We start from the raw sequence: 23,756 nt of genomic DNA, 5'->3' as shown, positions 1-23,756 counted from the left end.
TATATATATATGTCTTTCTGAGTCTGAGCTACCTCACTCAGGATGATTATTTTTCTAGTTCCATCCATTTACCTGTGAATTTCATAATTTCATTTTTAATGGCTGAGTATTATTCCATTACAAATATATACTATATTTTCTTCATTTTTTAGTGGAGGAAGATCTAGGTTGTGTTCGATTTCTCACAATTATTATTAGAGCAGCAGAGAAAATAGGTAAGCAAGTGTCTCTGTGGTAGGATAAAGTCTTCTTTGGTTATGTGTCCAAGAGTGGGATATAGCTGGATCTTGAGGGACATTGATTCTCATCTTTCTAAAGAACTATACCCTGATTTCCACAGTAGCTGCTCAAGTTTGTACTCTGAACAGCAGTGAACGATTTATCAACAGTATCTGACTGAAGACAAAGACATAAATCTACATACCTATGTATACCTCAGTTTTGGAAAAGAAACCAGAAATACATATTGCTTAAAAGAAAGTATCTGCAATAAATGGCGTTTTTCAAACTAAATAGCTGCATAGAGAAGAATCCAAATAAATCTATACCTATTGAGTTTAATCAGCAGTAAGTCTCAGAGGCTGAAAACATCTGAGAATTATATTAGATTGCATGGAGGCAAGAATCTTCCAGAACTAGGCCTAGGTTAGAACTCAACTCCAAATGCGTTAAAGGCCTCAACATAAACCAGATACATTGTATTTGATTGAAGATAAAGTAGAGTCTAGACTTGAACTCATTGCCACAAGAAAAGACTTTCTGAACAGAACACTGAATAGGTACTAAAATCATCAATTAATAAAACATCTCATGAAACTGAAAAGTTGCTGCACATCCAAGAACACTGTCATCACAAAGCATCAACATATAGAATTGGAAACAATTTCCACCAATTTCTACACATTTGACAGAGGAATACTATCCAAAATATACAAATGACTGAAGAAAGTATATCTTAAGAATCATCCCGACCAAAGGCCATCTGGAACCCTGGTGCACTGAAGCTCCCGGAAGGGGCGGCACAGGTCTTCCTGGTTGCTGCAGCCGCAGAGAGCCCTTGGGCAGCACCCCCCGCGAGCAAACTTGAGCCTCGGGACCACAGGTAAGACCAACTTGTCTGCTGCAAGAAAGCTGCCTGGTGAGATCGGGACACACAGAGGCAGAGTTCATCTAGGACCGGGCACGTCCTGTGTTTGCCTGAGGTCCCACGCCCGCGGACCCCGGGCCCGCAGCAGCTCTCTGCTCCCAGACCCTGTGGGAAAGAGACCTCACCGCCTGATCAGGTGGGCACTCCTGAGGCTGCAGAGCGGAAGAGACCACCAACACTGCCCACCCCTGCCCACATCCGTGGCCCAAGAGGAAACTGTATAAGGCCTCTGGGCTCCCGTGGGGGAAGGCCCAGGAGCAGCAGGACCCCTGTCTGAGACACCGCCGGAAGCAATAACCACTGTTCCTTAATATCTCTCAACATCAATGGCCTCAACTCCCCAATAAAAAGAAATAGATTAACAAACTGGATACGCAACGAGGACCCTGCATCCTGCTGCCTACAGGAAACACACCTCAGACACAAAGACAGACACTACCTCAGAGTGAAAGGCTGGAAAACAACTTTCCAAGCAAATGGTCAGAAGAAGCAAGCTGGAGTAGCCATTCTAATATCAAATAAAATCAATTTTCAACTAAAAGTCATCAAAAAAGATAAGGAAGGACACTTCATATTCATCAAAGGAAAAATCCACCAAGATGAACTCTCAATCCTAAATATCTATGCCCCAAATACAAGGGTACCTACATATGTAAAAGAAACCTTACTAAAGCTCAAAACACACATTGCACCTCACACAATAATAGTGGGAGATTTCAACACCCCACTCTCATCAATGGACAGATCATGGAAACAGAAATTAAACAGAGATATAGACAGACTAAGAGAAGTCATGAGCCAAATGGACCTAACGGATATTTATAGAACATTCTATCCTAAAGCAAAAGGATATACCTTCTTCTCAGCTCCTCATGGTACTTTCTCCAAAATTGACCATATAATTGGTCAAAAAACGGTCCTCAACAGGTACAGAAAGATAGAAATAATCCCATGCATGCTATCGGACCACCATGGCCTAAAACTGGTCTTCAATAACAATCAAGGAAGAATGTCCACATATACTTGGAAATTGAACAATGCTCTACTCAATGATAACCTGGTCAAGGAAGAAATAAAGAAAGAAATTAAAAACTTTTTAGAATTTAATGAAAATGAAGGTACAACATACCCAAACTTATGGGACACAATGAAAGCTGTGCTAAGAGGAAAACTCATAGCGCTGAGTGCCTGCAGAAAGAAACAGGAAAGAGCATATGTCAGCAGCTTGACAGCACACCTAAAAGCTCTAGAACAAAAAGAAGCAAATACACCCAGGAGGAGTAGAAGGCAGGAAATCATCAAACTCAGAGCTGAAATCAACCAAGTAGAAACAAAAAGGACCATAGAAAGAATCAACAGAACCAAAAGTTGGTTCTTTGAGAAAATCAACAAGATAGATAAACCCTTAGCCAGACTAACGAGAGGACACAGAGAGTGCGTCCAAATTAACAAAATCAGAAATGAAAAGGGAGACATAACAACAGATTCAGAGGAAATTCAAAAAATCATCAGATCTTACTACAAAAACCTATATTCAACAAAACTTGAAAATCTTCAGGAAATGGACAATTTCCTAGACAGATACCAGGTACCGAAGTTAAATCAGGAACAGATAAACCAGTTAAACAACCCCATAACTCCTAAGGAAATATAAGCAGTCATTAAAGGTCTCCCAACCAAAAAGAGCCCAGGTCCAGACGGGTTTAGTGCAGAATTCTATCAAACCTTCATAGAAGACCTCATATCAATATTATCCAAACTATTCCACAAAATTGAAACAGGTGGAGCACTACCGAATACCTTCTATGAAGCCACAATTACTCTTATACCTAAACCACACAAAGACACAACAAAGAAAGAGAACTTCAGACCAATTTCCCTTATGAATATCGATGCAAAAATACTCAACAAAATTCTGGCAAACCGAATCCAAGAGAGCATCAAAACAATCATCCACCATGATCAAGTAGGCTTCATCCCAGGCATGCAGGGATGGTTTAATATACGGAAAACCATCAACGTGATCCATTATATAAACAAACTGAAAGAACAAAACCACATGATCATTTCATTAGATGCTGAGAAAGCATTTGACAAAATTCAACACCCCTTCATGATAAAAGTCCTGGAAAGAATAGGAATTCAAGGCCCATACCTGAACATGGTAAAAGCCATATACAGCAAACCAGTTGCTAACATTAAACTAAATGGAGAGAAACTTGAAGCAATCCCACTAAAATCAGGGACTAGACAAGGCTGCCCACTCTCTCCCTACTTATTCAATATAGTTCTTGAAGTTCTAGCCAGAGCAATCAGACAACAAAAGGAGGTCAAGGGGATACAGATCGGAAAAGAAGAAGTCAAAATATCACTATTTGCAGATGATATGATAGTATATTTAAGTGATCCCAAAAGTTCCACCAGAGAACTACTAAAGCTGATAAACAACTTCAGCAAAGTGGCTGGGTATAAAATTAACTCAAATAAATCAATTGCCTTCCTCTATACAAAAGAGAAACAAGTCGAGAAAGAAATTAGGGAAACGACACCCTTCATAATACACCCAAATAATATAAAGTACCTCGGAGTGACTTTAACAAAGCAAGTAAAAGATCTGTACAATAAGAACTTCAAGACACTGAAGAAGGAAATTGAAGAAGACCTCAGAAGATGGAAAGATCTCCCATGCTCATGGATTGGCAGGATTAATATAGTAAAAATGGCCATTTTACCAAAAGCAATCTACAGATTCAATGCAATCCCCATCAAAATACCAATCCAATTCTTCAAAGAGTTAAACAGAACAATTTGCAAATTCATCTGGAATAACAAAAAACCCAGGATAGCTAAAGCTATCCTCAACAATGAAAGGACTTCAGGGGGAATCACTATCCCTGAACTCAAGCAGTATTACAGAGCAATAGTGATAAAAACTGCATGGTATTGGTACAGAGACAGACAGATAGACCAATGGAATAGAATTGAAGACCCAGAAATGAACCCACACACATATGGTCACTTGATTTTTGACAAAGGAGCCAAAACCATCCAATGGAAAAAAGATAGCATTTTCAGCCAATGGTGCTGGTTCAACTGGAGGTCAACATGTAGAAGAATGCAGATCGATCCATGCTTATCACCCTGTACAAAGCTTAAGTCCAAGTGGATCAAGGACCTCCACATCAAAGCAGACACACTCAAACTAATAGAAGAAAAACTAGGGAAGCATCTGGAACACATGGGCACTGGAAAAAATTTCCTGAACAAAACACCAATGGCTTACGCTCTAAGATCAAGAATTGACAAATGGGATCTCATAAAACTGCAAAGCTTCTGTAAGGCAAAGGACACTGTGGTTAGGACAAAACGGCAACCAACAGATTGGGAAAAGATCTTTACCAATCCTACAACAGATAGAGGCCTTATATCCAAAATATACAAAGAACTCAAGAAGTTAGACCACAGGGAAACAAATAACCCTATTAAAAAATGGGGCTCAGAGCTAAACAAAGAATTCACAGCTGAGGAATGCCAAATGGCGGAGAAACACCTAAAGAAATGTTCAACATCTTTAGTCATAAGGGAAATGCAAATCAAAACAACCCTGAGATTTCACCTCACATCAGTGAGAATGGCTAAGATCAAAAACTCAGGGGACAACAGATGCTGGCGAGGATGTGGAGAAAGAGGAACACTCCTCCATTGTTGGTGGGATTGCAAACTGGTACAACCATTCTGGAAATCAGTCTGAAGGATCCTCAGAAAATTGGACATTGAACTGCCTGAGGATCCAGCTATACCTCTCTTGGGCATATACCCAAAAGATGCCCCAACATATAAAAAAGACACGTGCTCCACTATGTTCATTGCAGCCTTATTTATAATAGCCAGAAGCTGGAAAGAACCCAGATGCCCTTCAACAGAGGAATGGATACAGAAAATGTGGTACATCTACACAATGGAATATTACTCAGCTATCAAAAACAATGACTTTATGAAATTCGTAGGCAAATGGCTGGAACTGGAAAATATCATCCTGAATGAGCTAACCCAAACACAGAAAGACATACATGGTATGCACTCACTGATAAGTGGCTATTAGCCCAAATGCTTGAATTTCCCTAAATGCCTAGAACAAATGAAACTCAAGACAGATGATCAAAATGTGAATGGTTCACTCCTTCTTTAAAAGGGGAACAAGAATACCCTTGGCAGGGAAGAGAGAGGCAAAGATTAAAACAGAGACTGAAGGAACACCCATTCAGAGTCTGCCCCACATGTGGCCCATACATATACAGCCACCCAATTAGACAAGATGGATGAAGCAAAGAAGTGCAGACCGACAGCAGCCGGATGTAGATCGCTCCTGAGAGACACAGCCAGAATACAGCAAATACAGAGGCGAATACCAGCAGCAAACCACTGAACTGAGAATAGGTCCCCTATTGAAGGAATCAGAGAAAGAACTGGAAGAGCTTGAAGGGGCTCGAGACCCCATATGTACAACAATGTCAAGCAACCAGAGCTTCCAGGGACTAAGCCACTACCTAAAGACTATACATGGACTGACCCTGGACTCTGACCCCATAGGTAGCAATGAATATCCTAGTAAGAGCACCAGTGGAAGGGGAAGCTCTGGGTCCTGCTAAGACTGAACCCCCAGTGAACTAGATTGTTGGGGGGAGGGCGGCAATGGGGGGAGGGTGGGGAGGGGAACACCGATAAGAAAGGGGAGGGGGGAGGGTGATGTTTGCCCGGAAACTGGGAAAGGGAATAATACTCGAAATGTATATAAGAAATACTCAAGTTAATAATAAAAAAAAAAAAGAATCATCCCAATTTCAAAATAGGCTTCAGATCTGATGAGATAATTCTCAAAAGAGGAAACAGAAATAGTGGCACAACACTTGAAATGTTCAACACACGTAGACATCAGAATATCTGCAAATCAAAACTATATTGAGATTCCATCTTAATCCAGTCAAAACTCATGCTGGGAAGGATGTGGAACAAGCGGAACAAATTCTATGCTAGCCCTATTGCCTGGTTTTTGCCATCGAGGATATGATGGCAGTGTCAGATTTCTATAAAAATGTTTGTGAAACATTATAAATCCCTTTGACCATATATAAGGTTTGTATAAATTTATCTTTTATTCTACTGATGTAATTATCATCTCCTAGGCTTACTGCCTCAATCTTCTAACCTAGGCCTAATCCTGGTAGCTTCTTGCCTCAATAGAATATAATCTAGGCCTTGAATTGTTTTTCAGCCTCTGAGACTTACTGCTGATTAAGATCAATCTTTCTTGTTTTTTTTTTTTGTTTTTTGTTTTTTTTTGGTTGTTGTTGTTGTTTTTTCCTGATTTCTGGCTGGCTGATTCAACTCAGCTGTTCTCAATTAAAGTCCTCTCCAAGCTGACTGATTCAATCTGGTTTCTTTCAGTTTCTCACTGAATTGCTTGCTTGGCTTCATACTAACTTTGGCAAAATGTTCTAGTTCTCTGACTCCTTTTCATTCTCGGTCTTTCTATCTTTACCTACATCTAGCTTTTTCTTTCTTGCAACCTATCTGTCTATAACTGTTCCAGTAAAACTGTCCCCTGACTCTTTCTACAATTCTCCTATTGTAGCATTTCTCCTATCTCTTCTCCTGAGAAATGCCATATCCTATTCTGTCAAATCTTTCTCTGATTCATCACTTTGTCTGCCACTCAATTAGACATCTCTTTCAAACATGTTTGCTTCCTTCTACAAGGTATCTTTACTTTCCTGTTTGGTATTGAAGGTTTGTACTCAGGGATGAGCCACACCTCAGCTATAAACCGCTTTTTCTTAATCATTAAACAAAACAATCTCGGGGTTCACAGTGTGATCAAATATCCTGCAACAGGATGTGGGTTTTTTCTTTTTTACTGATAACTTTATTTACATTTCCAATGTTATTCCCTTTCCCATTTTCCTTTCCAGTAACCCTCTATCCCATTCCCTTCCCTCTTCTTATATAAGAGTGTTCTTCATCCCTAGCCACCCCCTTTCCCGCCTCCCCACCCTGACATTCCCCTACACTTGGGGGTCCAGCTTTGGCAGGACCAAGAGCTTCTCCTCCCATTGGTGCCCAACAAGGCCATCCTCTCCTACATATGCAGCTGGAGCCATAGGTCTGTCTGTGTGTACTCTTTGGGTAGTGGTTTAGCCCCTGAGAGCTCTGGTTGGTTGGTATTGTTGTTCTTATGCAGTTGCAAGCCCTTCAGCTACTTCATTCCCTTCTCTAAGTCCTCCAATGGGGATCCTGTTCTCAATTCAATGGTTTGCTGCTAGCATTCGCCTCTGTATTTGTCAATCTTTGGCTAACCCTCTCAGGGGACAGCTATATCAGGCTCCTGTCAGCATGCACTTCTTAGTTTCATCAATATTGTCTAGTTTTGGTGGCTGTATATATATGGGCTGGATTCCCAGGTGGGGCAGGCTCTGAAGGGCCGTTCCTTGAGTCTCTGCTCCAAACTTGTCTCCATATCTTCTTCTATGAATAGTTTTGTTCCACCTTTAAAGAACGGATGAAGCATCAATACTTTGGCCATTCTTCTTGAGCTTCATGTGGTCTGTGGGATTGTATCCTGGATAATTCAAGTTTTTTGGCTACTATCCACTTCTCAGTAAGTGGATACCATGTGTGTAGGTTTTTGGTTTTTTTTTATTTTTTTGTGTGTGTGATTGTGTTACTTCACTCAGGATGATATTTTCTAGTTCATTCCATTTGCCTATGAACTACATGAAGTCATTGTTTTTGATAACTGAGTAGTGCTCCACTTTGTAGATGTACCACATTTTCTGTGTCCATTCCTTTGTTGAAGGGCATCTGGGTTCTTTCCAGCTTCTAGCTATTATAAAGAAGGCTGCTATAAACATAGTGGAACATGTGTCTTAGTTGTATGTTGGAACATAATTTAGGTATATTCCCAGGAGTGGTATAACTGGGTCTTCAGATAGTACAGTGTCCAACTTTCTGAAGAATATCCAGACTGATTTCCAGAATGGTTGTACCAGCTTGCAATCCTACCAACAATGGAGAATTGTTCCTCTTTCTTCACATCTGTGTCAGAATCTATTTTCAACTGAGTTTTTGATCTTATCCATTCTGAGTGGTGTGAGGTAGAATCTCAGGGTTGTTTTGATTTGCATTTCCCTGATGACTAAAGTTGTTGAACATTTCTTTAGGTACTTTTCAGCCATTCAGTATCCCTCAACTGAGAATTGTTTGATTAGTTCTGTACCCCATTTTAACAGGGTTATTTGACTCTGTGGATTCAAACTTATTGAGTTATTTGTATATATTGGGTATTAGCCCTCAATTGTATGGTAAATAAAGATCTTTACCCAATCTGTTGGTTGCCATTTTATCCTAATGACAGTGTCCTTTGCCTTACGGAAGCTTTGCAGTTTTATGAGGTCCCATTTGTCAAGATTCTTGATTTTAGAGCATAAGCCATTAGTGTTTTGTTCAGGAAATTTTCCCCAGTGCCAAGGTATTCAAGGCTCTTACCCACTTTTTCTTCTATTAGTGTGAGTATATCTGGTTTGATGTGGAGGTCTTTGATTCACTTGGACTTAAGTTTTGTACAGGGCAATACGAATGGATCAATTTGCATTCTTCTACATGCTGTCTTCCAGTTGAACCAGCACCATTTTTTGAAAATGCTATCTTTTTTCCATTGGATTGTTTTACCTCATTTGCCAAAGATCAAGTGACCATAGTTGTATGAGTTCATTTCTGGGTCTTCAATTCTATTCTACTGATCTATCTGCCTGTCTCTGTATGAATACCATACAATTTTTTTTTTGGTTCTTTTTTTTCGGAGCTGGGGACCGAACCATACAATTTTTAACCACCATTGCTCTGTAATACAGCTTGAAGTCAGGAATGGTGATTTCCCCCAGAAGTTCTTTAATTGCTGAGTATAGCTTTTTCTATCCTGTGTTTTTGGTTATTTCAAATGAATTTGCAAATTTCCTTTTCTAACTCTATGAAAAATCGAGTTGGAATTTTGATGGGAATTGCATTGAATCTGTAGATTGCTTTTGGCAAAAATGGCCATTTTTACTATATGGGCATGGTATTTCTACGTGGTTGATTTCAGCCCTGAGTTTATCTCCTGCTGTCTATTCCTCTTAGGAGTCTACTCCTCATGCTTCTTTTTGTTCTAGAGCTTTTAGGTTTGCTGTTAAGCTGCTAATGCATGCCTTCTCCAGTTTCTTTTAGGAGACATTCAGATCTCTGAGGTTTTCCTCTTAGCATTGCTTTCATTGTGTCCTGTAAATTTGGGTATCTTGTGCCTTCATTTTCATTAAATTCTAAAAATTCTTTACTTTCTTTATTTTTTTCCTTTACCAAGTTATCATTGAGTAGAGAGTTGTTCAACTTCCATGGGTATGTGGACTTTCTGTCATTTTTGCTGTTATTGAGGACCAACCTTAGTCCGTGGTGATCTGATAGGATGCATGTGATTATTTCAATCTTCTTGTATGTGTTGAGGCCTGTTTTGTGACAGATTATATGGTCAGTTTTGTAGAAGGTCCTATGAGGTGCTGAGCAGAAGGTATATTCTTTTATTTTAGGTTGATATGTTCTCTAGATATCTGTTAAATCCATTTGGTTCATAACTTCTATTAGTTTCTACATCTCTGTTTAGTTTCTGTCTCCATGATCTGTCCACTAATGTGAAAGGGGTGTTGAAATCTCCCACTATTATTGTGTGATACAATATGTGCTTTGAGCTTTAGTAAGGGTTCTTTTATAAATATAGGTGCCCTTCATTTAGAGCAGAAATATTTAGGATTGAGAGTTCAGCTTGGTGGATTTTTCCTTTGATGAATATGAAGTGTCCTTCCTTATCGTTTTGATAACTTTTAGTTGAAAGTGGATTTTATTGAATATTAGAATGGCTACTCCAGCTTGTTTCTTGGGACTCTTTTCTTTGAAAATTGTTTTCCAGCCTTTTATTCTGAGGTAGTGTCTGCCTTTGTCATTGAGGTGTGTTTCCTGTATGCAGCAAAATGCTGGGTCCTCTTTCTATATCCAGTCTATTAGTCTATGTCTTTTCATTGGGAAATTGAATCCATTGATGTTAAGAGATATTAAGGAATAGTTATTATTGTTTCTTGCTATTTTTGTTATTAGAGGTGGAATTATGTTTGTGTGGCTTTCTTCTTTTGGGTTCATTGCAATGAGATTTCTTTTTCTAGAGTGTAATTTCCCTCATTGTGTTGGAGTTTTCCATCTATTATCCTTTGCAGGACTGGATTTGTGGAAAAATATTGTGTAAATTTGGTTTTGTCATGCAATATCTTGATTTCTCCCTCTATGTTAATTGAAAGTTTTGCTGTTTATAGTAGCCTGAGCTGCCATTTGTCTTCTCTTAGGATCTGTATGACATTTCCCCAGGATCTTTTGGCTTTCATAGTGTCTGATGAGAAGTCTGGTATAATTTTGAGAGATCTGCCCTTATATGTTACTTGACCTTTTTCCCTTAGTGCTTTTAATATTCTTTCTTTGTTTTGTGTGTTTGATGTTCTGAATATTATGTGACAGGAGGAATTTCTTTTCTTGTCCAATCTCTTTGAGTTCTGTAGGCTTCTTGTATGTTTATGTGCATCTTTAGGCTAGGGAAGATATTTACTGGTCCTTTAAGTTGGAAGTCTTTGCTCTCTTCTATACTTATTATCCTTAGGTTTGATCTTCTCCTTGTGGCCTGGGTTTCTCTGATGTTTTGGGTTAGGAGCTTTTTTGCATTTTACATTATCTTTGAAGGTTGTGTCCTTGTTTTCTATTGTATCTTCTGCCCCTGAGATTCTTTCTTCTATCTCTTATATCCTGTTGGTCATGCTTGTATATATGAGTCCTGATCTTTCTTCTAAGTTTTCCATCTCCAGGGTTGTGTCCCTTTTGATTTCTTTAATGTTTCTATTTCCATTTTTAAATCCTGGATGATTGTGTCCAATTCCTTCACCTGTTTGGTTGTTTTTTTCCTGTAATTCTTTAAGGGAATCTTGTGTTTCCTCTTTAAGGGCTTTTCCTTGTTTACATGTGTTGCCCTATATTTCTTTTAAGGGAGTTCTTTATGTCCTTCTTAAAGTCCTCTATTACCATCATGATATGTGACTTTAAATCCAAATTTTTCTTTTCTGGTGTGTTTTGATACTTGCTTTGGTGGGAGATCTGTATTCTGGTGATGCCAAGTAGTCTTTGTTTCTCCAGTTTAGGTTTCTGTGCTTGCCTCTTGTCATCAGGTTTTCTCTTGTGCTAGCTTGTCTTCCTGTCTCTGACAGTAGTTTGACCCTCCTGTAAGCTTATGTGTCACCCCTCCTGTAGACCTGTTTTCTTTCAGTTTTATCTTGGAACAGAGCGCTTCTCTGGGGTTTGTGTGTCATGAAGCCTCAAGGCATGTGGGTTGGAGCAGAAGAGTTGGTCTTACCTCTGATCTCAGGCATGTCAGTGCTCCTGGTGTCTGGCTTTCAGCTCTGGGCTCAGGTAGAAACTGGAAGTGTCCTGCCCCTGACTGCTCCTAGGTTCCTGTTTCCAGAGAGCACTAGGCATGTTCCTCTTGGACCAGGAATGTGAGCAGAAGTGGTGGTCTGCCCTGAGTTCTCAGGATGGTCCTCACTTCTGAGTCAGCTCTTTCCCCTATGGGATTTGGGTCCAGAGAGCTGTGGGACTGGTCCAGTTCCAAATGTGGGTTTTCTTTCTTTCTTTTTTTGAGCTTTATAAGATTTATAGTGACTTTTCATTTAAAATTAATATTCCCTTTTGATCTAATTTTATATTGATAATCTTCTATGATATTTCATAGCAAACATTGGACAAATAGCAAAAATATGGACAAATTTAAGCTGTACATTTTGGCCTCCAAGCACAAGCAGCTATTGCCTCTACTATGTTTGAAACCAAGAGAAAACTGCAGTAGCCTCTAGCCCTCAAAACCTAGTTCTATAACTATATTTACTTTTACTTTTATTTCTGACTTTCAATTGCTTAATTATTATGCTACCCATGGGTTGATGTTAATTCCATGTGTTATTTATAACTTTTATCAACAGCCACTTCAGTAAAACTGTATCCTGCAGTGACACTAACTCATTTTCTCTTTCCCCACAGGAACTTTTGTCTCATTGCATTTATCCTTAGAAAACTTCTTTTAAACTTGTTTCCTTAATACACAATTTCTCTCTCTCTCTTATGCTTTGGAACAAACTCCCAAAGCCTTATGGTTTATGTTGAGGAAGTAGTTTTCAGTTGATTGTACCTCTGTGAAAGCAGGAAATTTTTTTTGTTTGTGCATTAAAGGATTTCATACTCATAACCAGTCTATATCAGCTTCATATTTATGCCTGCCCATGCTTTTGTTCCTAGATCCTTTATTAGAGTATATAAGACTATGTATTTTAATACCAGCTTTTTATTTTAAATGACTCCATTTTTTAGTTTCAATATTTATCACTCCATAGACTTTGTTTTACCAATTCAATGAACTGATGAATTTTCCTTAACTTTCAAAATGTGCCAAAGGTGGATATAAAATAAACATTTTATCAGTTCCTTGTCAACATTCATTCACACTGGCAAAGTACTGTGCTATTAATTTGTGGACTCCAAGTGATTTGATCAATGGTATCTGTTCTCTTACCTCTGTCCACGCTTCATCTCTTATTTACTCTTATCAGTGTCCTCATCAATGCTCAAAGTGACTATCATCCAACTATTCTGAATGTGTACCTCTCAAGTAAATCTCAATAAATCTATTTTCAATGAAAATTGATTAATTTATCTCAATCAAGTTTAACCTAAACTTTTCAGTTCAAACTTTGTTGATAAAAATGATTTTAAAATTACATTTGTCTATCTCATCATGTTTTATGACATCTTTGACATCATTTAATTAAACTTTATTTAGTGTTTGAATATTTTATTGCATTTTTGGTCATTGCTCTGATCAAATCTAACTGTAAACCATTTTCAGGAACTATAAATGTCAGCAGGAGAGGGTCAAGTGCTCAATAATTCCAGTATAAATTGGAAAAATAAAAGATAAAGCCTATTCTTTATTTCAGTTTTTTCTAGTAAATTGTAGAGTGTTAAGAATATTGTTAATTATTTAAACTATTGGTAGCACTAAGAACTTGAATTTCTATGAACAAGTTTTACAAATTTGCTGTCAAATCTACATGGATCTAGTATTGATCTGAATTGCATCCTATAAGTAAAAGGTGATAGGAGGTTAAAATGAGTGGAAGTATCTATGTTGGTTTTCACAATTTGAAGCTCACAAGTACATACAATCATACATGTATACATATATGTATTCCCAGATCATATATAGGAGTATTTTTGTATCATTTTAAGTAAAAATATTTGAAGACTGATAGTATTGTATTCATATAGTGCTTGCCAAATGTGCAGTTAAAGTCCTTGTGAAATTAAATTAATATATATATATGTGTGTGTGTGTGTGTGTGTGTGTGTGTGTGTGTTATGTATTTCATATCATGGCATGTAAATACCTTTACTCTTGCCTTTTATATCTGCTTCACTGATTGTGTTTTGGGGATTTTACATAATTGCTTACTTTAATTTTCATATGATCTTGTTTTATACATGCAAATAGTAAAGTTCAAAAGTTACATGACTTTGGGCCAACTACCAAATGAGATCTGTAAAGAGAAAAGCTTGAGTTCATATGGCTCTCACTTCAGAGTCTGGATACAGCTCATGCATCTTCTATCTGCTATTCGTAAAGCACATATAAAATGGGATGATAGTGTTCATTCTGACTTCTGTGCCTCCTCCATATATATGTGAACATGGCTTGCTTTGTAGAGTAAGGGACAAAATCTTAGTTACTATGCATTACAAGTGTGCCAAGCACTGCAAGCATGCTGAAAAGGTTGATTTGAGGATTTTCAGCATGGACATCTGGCATGTTCAAGCCTCAAGTCCTCCTTTTTCAGATGCACTGCAGAAGATCTGGAAAGGTTCATAAACTATCCTGTCTAAAGAGAGTAACAAATGACAGGGATGTGAATTTGATTGTAACCCTTACATGACTTTTCAGTTAATTTTAAGTCACTGAGATGATAAAGGTAATGGAAGCAATTTAAAGGAAGAGGGGTTTATTTTGGTTTATGATTCAGGGATATAATCCTTCAAGGTGGGAAAGGCAAGGAAACTGAAGCAGCTTAGTCTGGAGTAGAGTTTCCCACATATCTCATTAACATCTCTGTAGACCAGGAAGCATGTAACTTGAATTAGAAGTGTCTGTTTCCTCCAAGGCATTTCAGCCACCCAAGTCAGTCTCGAAGATTTCCCAACTAAGACAGCATCACCACCCTGACACCAAAGCCCACGTGTTATAACACATGAACCTGGAGGTAGCGGGGCAAACATTTCACATTTCAACCATGTCACATGGTATTAGTAAAAAGTTGGAATTCTGAGAGGAAATGAATATTTTGCTTGAAAATTAACCTGGATAATTGATGTGACCTCTCATCTGGTGTGGCCAACAGTTACATTGTTCCTCAGCAAGCGAAGCCAATGATTTTTTCTGCTTCTGTTTCCAGAGTTCAAGAGATAATGGTCCCAGAAAAGTCTTACAAAGTGTGTAGCATATAAGAAGGTATTAAGTATTTTGCCTTTCTTCCATAGCAGACCAGCTACTCAAGAAGACAAAGGTTTCTATATAGAATTCCACTTGCCCACTGAATGTTTGAAATCAGCAAACATTTTCAAATAAATGTTGCTTGTCTTATAGTTCCTCACAGTCTCGGAAGGACAAATCTGATTTTAAGGATTACAAAACATGAACAGGCCTGTAAGATATAAATTTCTTTATGTGCAGGGTGGACTTCTTAAACTTGACCTAAGGAATTCACCTGGAAGCAGAAAGAGAGAAGGAACTCCACATGAGTGTTGTGGCATGTATACACGCACATACAGTAATAAAAACAAAAATAAAAGATCAAAGCTTATAAAAAATTACCTTACTACCTATAATCCTTAATATACAAATTAAAGAATTTTGAGACCATTATGTGATTGTTGATAGTCATCCTGTACTTAAAAGTTGAGAAAAATAGCTGTCGCATAAGGATAATTTAGTAAAATTTTGGTTAAAATAATCACAATAAAATGCTTGTAATTGTTTCATTTGGGCATATGATTGAAATATATTCACCACAGCCCTTGATGAAATATTAGCATAAAATTACCTCGCTTCTCTCACACATGTGTGGTGTGTTGCACTTAACACCTTGCAAAGCACTGAAAAATCTGAGAGTTTGTGTTGAAGGATGATGTCACAGGTGAGGCAAGTACAGGATAGAAGGAGGCCTGTCATTGGAGGAGAAGGAAGGATGGGCAGGAGAGAAGTTTGAAGGAAGAGGAGGAGACTAGGGGAGAGAGGAGGAGACCAGGTGGAGGGAAGGAGAGAAGTCATGGCAGGTGATGTTAAGATTCTGCTCTGTGTATTTACAGGTTGTTATCAATGTTCCTAAGGGATGGATGGCACCGGGCTTTGTATGTTTAAGTAGACAATTATATCTTACCAATTGGGTCAAAGATTGTTGTGTTGTGTGTTCTTTGATGTGAGGGTTTGAGTGTAGGAAAGTGTGTATCTGCAGGAGACAATTGGCTGCCACAGAGTTGGGATGTGATTATACGAGGTGCGGACCTAGCAGGGTAAAGACTTACTTTTTTATTTTTAATTTTTACAACAACACTGTGTAAAGCTTTTCAAAACTCCTTTAAGTTCACCTTTCCTATTCAAAATGAGCAGACTTCACGGAATCTGTTTTGAAAAAAAATAGTTATTTTTCTATAAAGCAGTTGCTATATTGGTGATACATAAAAATAATTATTAAAAACCATGATGTTGTCACTAGACAATACCTTTATGTTTTGCCTGGCATTAATTTTAAAATTTCGGTAAAGTTGGAAGAACAGTCTCTTTAGTATTTAATTGTAATGTAATTAACCTGGTTTTGTATGTGTACAAGTGTTTGCCTGCATGTAGGTTTGTGCACTGTGTGCTGCAAGCAGCACCAATGAAAGGTGGAAGAGGACACTGGATTCCCTGAATCAGAGGTTAAAGGTGGTTGTGAGCATCCATGCTGCTTCTGGGTATCAACTTTGGGTCCTTTGGAAGAACAGCCAGTGATCTTAACCTCCAAGCCATCTCTCCAGTCCCTGCAATAAACTCTTCATGTTCCAATAAACAAACAAACAAACAAGTCCACTGGGATGCTGAGTTTCAAGATATTCTATAAAACTATTGCAATGTGACAAGATAAACATAAGGAAAGCTTTATGTCTAAGCTAAACGGATATCGTTAGATTACCCAAGAAACAGAATTCCTCCCCAAAGAGAAAATTAACTGCTTAAGAGGAAACATAGTAAATTACATCTGCTCTCAGCCAGCAAACTTCAGATGACCCTGCTTGAATTATGAGAAGATTAGAAAATAAATTTTCTAAGCCAATGTCAAGAAGCCCAAGCTCCTAGCACAAGAGCATGAATGTTACAATAATATAATTCAGCACAAATATGTCAGTATTTTATATTTATTTAAATGATAGCCTTGATAAATAGTTGAGAAAGGACACCAAAAATTTTCTTTGAGCTCTCACGGAGCTTGCAGGGGAATTGAAAGGCACGAGAGCATCAAAACACGTGCTCTCAGTTAAACTGACAATCTATCGACTGTTGTTATGTGTTTGGGGCAGATGGCACTCACATGATAACCCTGCTTTCACCTGCATTTCCTAGTCTTTGTTGTAGTTACATGGGCCACAGTCTTAATTATACTTGCTTGATAATGATCAGAAATGTGTGGGTTGAAGATGGTAACAATTAAGAGAGAACGATTCTCTGCTTCCCTACTACTTATGCATACATATATATAAGTGTGCATGGGCATTTCTGGGCATGCAGGTGGAGGCCAGTGTTTGATGTTATGTTCCTTCCAAAGTTGTTGTTCTCTACTCTGTGTGTGTGTGTGTGTGTGTGTGTGTGTGTGTGTACATGCTGGGTACAAAACCACAGGGATCCCCTGTGTCTCTGCCTGCCCAGCTAGCACTGTGCTCTGTTTTTACTTTTTGCCATTTCTTTTGTTAATATCCAGCTTTAAACCACCGTAATTTCACTCAATAAGGTGCAAGGTTTATTTCGAATTTTCCTGGATGTGTTAAGAATTGCTTTGTGTCCTAGGATAAATTCAATTTTGGAGAAAAGTTCCAAGGGCTGCTAAAAAAGATAGCATATTCTTTATGATTTGAGTGGAATGTTCTATAGATGTTTGCTGTGTCCATTTAATTTGTTATATTATTTTACCCCAGAGGCTGTCTATTTGGACTTTGCCTAGATGTCCTCTGTGTTGGTGAGAGTGTGGTATTGAAGTCATTTAGCATCATCATGTTAGGGTTAATATGCGCCAGTGCTACATCGACCTCCAGGCCTAGCCAGAGTTGTTCCTTACCTTGCCTGAGCAATTCTCACTTCCACATTTGGCCCAATGTCTGCATCGTATATGCTAATTCAGTCTTGTGAGACCCTCAGATCCTAGCTTGCCTGTATTGTATCTGACCTTCAGGCCTAACCAGGTTCACACTTTGGTAAATCAAAGCAGCCTGATGAATCTTGGGGACCTTGCCCTTCTTCACCATCCTCACCCCTCAGGCCTAGCCTCAGTCATGCATTCTATAGAGTGGCCTACCCTGAGAAGTTCCCAAGATCCTGGAATATATCTCAGCAGTTAAGAGCAATGGCTGAGAGAGGTATAGCTGGGTCCTCAGATAGTACTATGTCCAATTTTCTGAGGAGCCTCCAGACTGATTTCCAGAGTGGTAGTACCAGTTTGCAATCCCATCAACAATAGAGGAATGTTCCTCTTTCTCCACATCCTCGCCAGCATCTGCTGTCACCTGAGTTTTTGATCTTAGCCATTCTGACTGGTGTGAGGTGGAATCTCAGGGTTGTTTTGATTTGCATTTCCCTAATGACTAAGGATGTTAAACATTTCTTTAGGTGCTTTTTGGCCATTTGATAATCCTCAACTGAGAATGTTTTGTTTACCTCTGTGCCCCATTTTTAATAGGGTTTTTGGCTCTCTGGAGTCTAACTTCTTGAGTTCTTTGTATATTTTGGATATTAGTCCTCTATCAGATGTAGGATTGATAAAGATTCTTAGCCAATCTGTTGGTTGCCATTCTGTCTTTTGCCTTACAGAAGCGCTGCAATTTTATGAGGTCCCATTTGTCAATTCTTGATCTTAGAGCATGAGCCATTGGTGTTTTGTTCAGGAAATTTCCCCCAGTGCCCATGTGTTTGAGACTCTTGGGAATATACCCAAAAGATGATCCAACATACAACAAAGACACATGCTCCACTATGTTCATAAAAGCCTTATTTATGATAGCCAGAAGCTAGAAAGAACCCAGATGCCCTTCTACAGAGGAATGGATTAAAAAAATGTGATACATCTACACAATGGAGTACTACTCAGCAATCAAAAACAATGACTTCATGAAATTCATAGGCAAATGGAATGAACTAGAAAATATCACCCTGAGTGAAGTAACCCAATCACTTGGTATGTGAAAAACACACATGGTATGCACTCACTGATAAGTGGGTATTATCCAAAAAGCTTGAATTACCTGAGACACAATCCACAGACCACAGGAAGCTCAAGAAGAAGGATGACTGAAATACGGATGTCCCACTCCTTCTTAAAAGGGGAAAAATATCCATAGGAGGGGATATGGAAGCCACGTTTAGAGCAGCAACTCAGCGACTCAAGAAATGGCCATTCAGAGCCTGACTCACATGTGGCCCATATATATATAGCCACCAAAGCTAGATGAGATTGATGAAGCTAAAAAATGCATGCTGAAAGGGACTGGATATAGATCTCTCCTGAGAGACACATCCAGAGCATGTTCAATACAGAGGTCAATGCTAGCAGCAAAACACAAAACTGAGAACAGAACCCCATTTAGGGAAATTAGAGGAAGCATTGAAAGAGCTGAAGGGGCTTGCAACTCCCTACGAACAACAATGCCAACCAACCAGAGCTTCCAGGGACTAAACCACTACCGAAAGACTATACAGGGACTGACTCAGGGCTCCAACTGCATATGTAACAGAGAATAGCTACATATGCAGTGGAAGGGTGAGCCCTTGGTTCTGCCAAGGTTGGATCCCTAGTGGAGGCGAATATGGGGGGAGCAATAAGGAGTATGTATAGGGGGAATACCCATATGGGAGAGGGAGACAGGAGGGAATGGGGGCTTATGGACAGAAAACCGGGAAGGGGAATAACGTTTGAAATATAAGTAAAGAAATATATATATAATAAAAAAAATAGAGCAATGGCTGGCCGCTCTTTTATAGGACACAGTTTCTATTACTAGCAAATAGATGATGGCCTACAACCATCGGTAAGTTTAAAACCAGATTATATGATAAATTCTTCTGATATCTCTGGGCACCATGCATGCACAAAAGGAAATGAAAACCCAAAAACTTCATTAGAGAATGTAAGTAGTTTAAGAAGAACAGGCACAAACAGTTCAATTAACTGAAAGAAAATACCAATAAATATACAAGGAAACACAAGCATACTGCTGAATGAAATGCCAAAGATCATTCAGGACTTGAAAAGAGATATTTATTGAAGACAGCTCATCTGATGTGAAGAAGGAATTGGATGGCTTAACAACTCAAGTAGGAACAATAGGTAAAGCCTTATAAGCAGAATGGAGCAAGTTGAAGATAGAATATCAAGACTCAAAAGTAAAGAAGAGGAATAGAAACACTGTAGCAAGAAATATGAAAAATAAGGCGTACACACGTGCTTGCATGCACACCCACAAACACTGAACATTCAGGAATTTGAGATATCATACAAAGACTTAAATCTTTGAAATGCAGTCATAGGAGAACAATCCCAGGTCAAGTTCCTAGGAAAATAATCTTCAATAGTATGAAAGAAGAAAATTCTTCAAATGCCTATAATCCTACCACTTGGGAGATAGGCACAAGCAGAACCGAAATTTAAAGCTAGAGTCAGCTCTGTGGAATATTTGACGCCATCTTGTGCTATGTGAAACCCTGTCTCGAAAACAAAAATAACCACCAAAAAACAAACAAAAATCCAAAGATAAAACCCAAACAAAACAAAACCAAAACAAACAAACAAACAAACAAAAAAACCAAAGCAACCCAATTGAATTAAATTTTAACAGAGCTCATCCAGTGGAATTTGATTTGGGATTAGAACAGAATTTCTAATGATTTTTGTAATGGAACTAGGCATATTTCTTCCATCAACTTTTAAATTATGTATTTATTTGTTTGCTTGCTTGATTATTTATTGTGTATGCTTAATTTTATGTTTGGCTATATGGCATTATTGTGTACATGTGTGTGAAAGTCAGAGTAGAGCTTATGGTAGTGAATTCTTTCCTTCCACCATATAGCTCCCGTGGAGTGAATGTTACCTTGGCCCTAAGTGCATTTACTGGCGGAACCATCTCATTGGCCCCAACTTTTGTCGGTTTTTATTATGCATTTACATGAAACAGCATTCTCAACACTGAGATTTAGAAAATCAAAACGTTTTTGTACTCAGAAAAACATTGAAGGTGCCGTGTTTCTTACAGTATCAACTAGTCAGCCAAAACTTAATTCTTAATGAAAAAACAAGCACATGAAAAATCAAGGGAGAGTATATGGGAGTGTCTGGTGGGAGGATGGGAAAGGGAAAGTGATGTAATAAATGAACAAATAGATTTTTCTCAGCAGTATGCTAATTCGCTTTCATGTTTACTGAGTTGTACAATTCTATGTATAATAAAGCAATGCTTTCAAATAAATTTCTCTATAATTAAGTATTGAAATAGTATTTTATACATGCTTTAATATCCCTATATACCTTAGGTGCACAAAAAAGTTTCTTTGGCAAAATGTGTCTGTGAGTAAACAATTTTGAAGGAAGATGGATAACTCCTGGACAAAGCAATGATGCCATTCAAGGTGCTCTGGGTTCATTAAGAGCATCACAGAACTTGAAGGGAGCTTGATCCTACCTTTCAGAGGCAGCCTTGTGTGCATTCAGTAGGAAGTTACCAAACATTTCCTACTTAGCAAATACAGATTTTGTGAATAGATTTGTAATTAAGCATAGCTCCTACTTTTTGGCAGTTTTCTTTAATAGGGATGAAATAAAAATTAAAATGAAACTGGTTTTATTTTATGTTCATCCACGCTACATAGAGCAGCAACTTAATACTTGAAAGTCACTTTGCCAAATGTTAGTACTTGGTTTGTTTTCTTTGGACATTATATAATAACCATACTACTATGACTATTATTTGATTATTATTATTATTATTATTATTATTATTATTATTATTATTATTTGTATATGTGTGCATGCATGTGTATGGAGGACAGAAGTTTACAGAGACTACAGAGAATACATTCCTCAATAGCTTTTCACACCTTTTTTTTAGATAGAATCTTTCACTGAACCTGAATTTCACTAACTCAGCTAAATTACTTGGCCAGAAAGCCTAAAGGACTGTCTCCATCTCTCCAGGGCTGGGCTTACAGATTTGCACATCCACCCCTCCAGTGTTGATATTACAGATGTGCATCTCCAACACTCCAGTGTTGGTATTACAGATGTGCATCCCCAACACTCCCGTGCTGGGCTTACAAATGTGCACCTCCTTTTTAAGGTGAGTACTAGAGATTGAACTCAGGTCCTCATGCTTGCAGGAAAAACAGTTTTAATAACTGAACCATGTCCCCAGCTCCTCATCTGATCTTTAAACTCATAGCTACATATGAGGAAGTAATTTGCTATTGTCCACATATGAAAGAAAATAGAAGAATGATGACTGTCTATTTTCACAGCTAAGTTTGCTGAAGTGCCTCCAAGGACTCCACTCCCATGAGAAAATTACATATGCCCTGTGTGCACTGTTTCTGGTAGCTCAGCCGCTGTGAAATGTGACAGCATATCCAACAAGGAAGTGGTAACAGGAAACAAAATATCCTAGGAATTGTAGTTGAAAATTTAAAACAACTTCAACACTTCTTGAAATAATTAGGTCAGATGTAATATTTGAAATGTAAATGTGCATTTCAAAGGGAATCAAATCATAAAGTCAAACACATAGCAGCATTATTACCTCATTGGAATTTTTTTAAACTTGCAACGACATATTAAAATTTTAAATTGCTTGCATGCTTCTATGACTTTGTGCACACGCTCCCCCTGTCCCTCTAACCCTGGTGCAAACCAGTCTCCAGTTTTTATTTTAGGATGTGCTTAAAACATATGAACCAGATTAATTTGTCTTCCATCTGTACAAATGTGGCCAAATTTCCCTGCTTTTTGTGTCAGCTAGCGAATATTTTCTCCTCTAACATCCACTTCTGCTGAGAAGTAGAAAAGAAAAAAGAAAAAGCTAGACAGAATTAGAAAGAAGTACCACCATGATCTAATTTCTTTTGATTACTTTGGGTCTTACTGGAGCATACATCATGTACTTTATGGTCACTCATTCATCTCCTGTGTTTTGCTGGCTTTGTAATCTCATCATTAACAATATATGAGAAGAGTGGTTCCTAGGTTTCAGGCATAACTGAGATTTGTTCGTGGCTGCTGGCCCACTGGAATGGAGTGGCTTTTGTTATGAATCATTTGTGCACATGATTTAATATATGTTTGGGCCATAAGTCTGCCTTTGATTTTTAAACATTTGACAGGTTGAGTCAATCTTGCATGAATATGAGAAAAATGCAATGTGCAGTCAATATTATCTCCCTAAGCATGGTGTTCTCAGGCATGTAATCATCTGGGCTCATGGCTGCTATGAATTCAGACTCATTTTGAATTAGAGTTTAACCAGAAGCCTGTGCCCAAAATCTTGAACAAAAGTAATCCTCAAGAGAAATCAGAACGATAGCAAATTGAAAGTGTAGCAAATTAAAACTATACTATGTTAACACAATGGGAATTTGCCACCTTAAAGAGTTCAGAACTCTGGATACCTCATGTGATGTATTTTTAGAAAGTTAAACACTGTAGAAACATTTTTTCTTGGATATTTTATGTATGTGACGTAATGTAATTCTGTTTGTAAAATAGAACCAAGTCCAGACTGTTTGCTGCAATTCTTTCAGTATTAACTAATACTATCTTTGGCATGTGACGATCTCAGTTGCTCACTGAGTACCTAAAGTAGAAATCTACTTTGCAGAGTTTATTTTACTTGCAGAAAACTGCATGAAACCCAAGTGCATAGGCTAAGAACTTCAGAAACTAAACACAAAAAGTGTATCCCTGTCTGTCTCTTCCAGAAGTTAGTCTCCATTCCATGACCAGAGGTGGTTAATGTGACTTCATTAGCAATGACTTTTGCCTGGCGTTTAATTCACCTATAGACACTTCTACATTCTCGCTAGGCCCTATCATCTCCAGGAATAACACCATATTCTTCCAATACACCACTTTCTCTTTCCTTTATTGATATGCATAGAGAAGTT

This window comes from Rattus norvegicus, chromosome 4 (assembly GCF_036323735.1).
Source record: "Rattus norvegicus strain BN/NHsdMcwi chromosome 4, GRCr8, whole genome shotgun sequence".
NCBI classification, from domain to species: domain Eukaryota; kingdom Metazoa; phylum Chordata; class Mammalia; order Rodentia; family Muridae; genus Rattus; species Rattus norvegicus.
Note: the sequence above shows the minus strand (reverse complement) of the source record.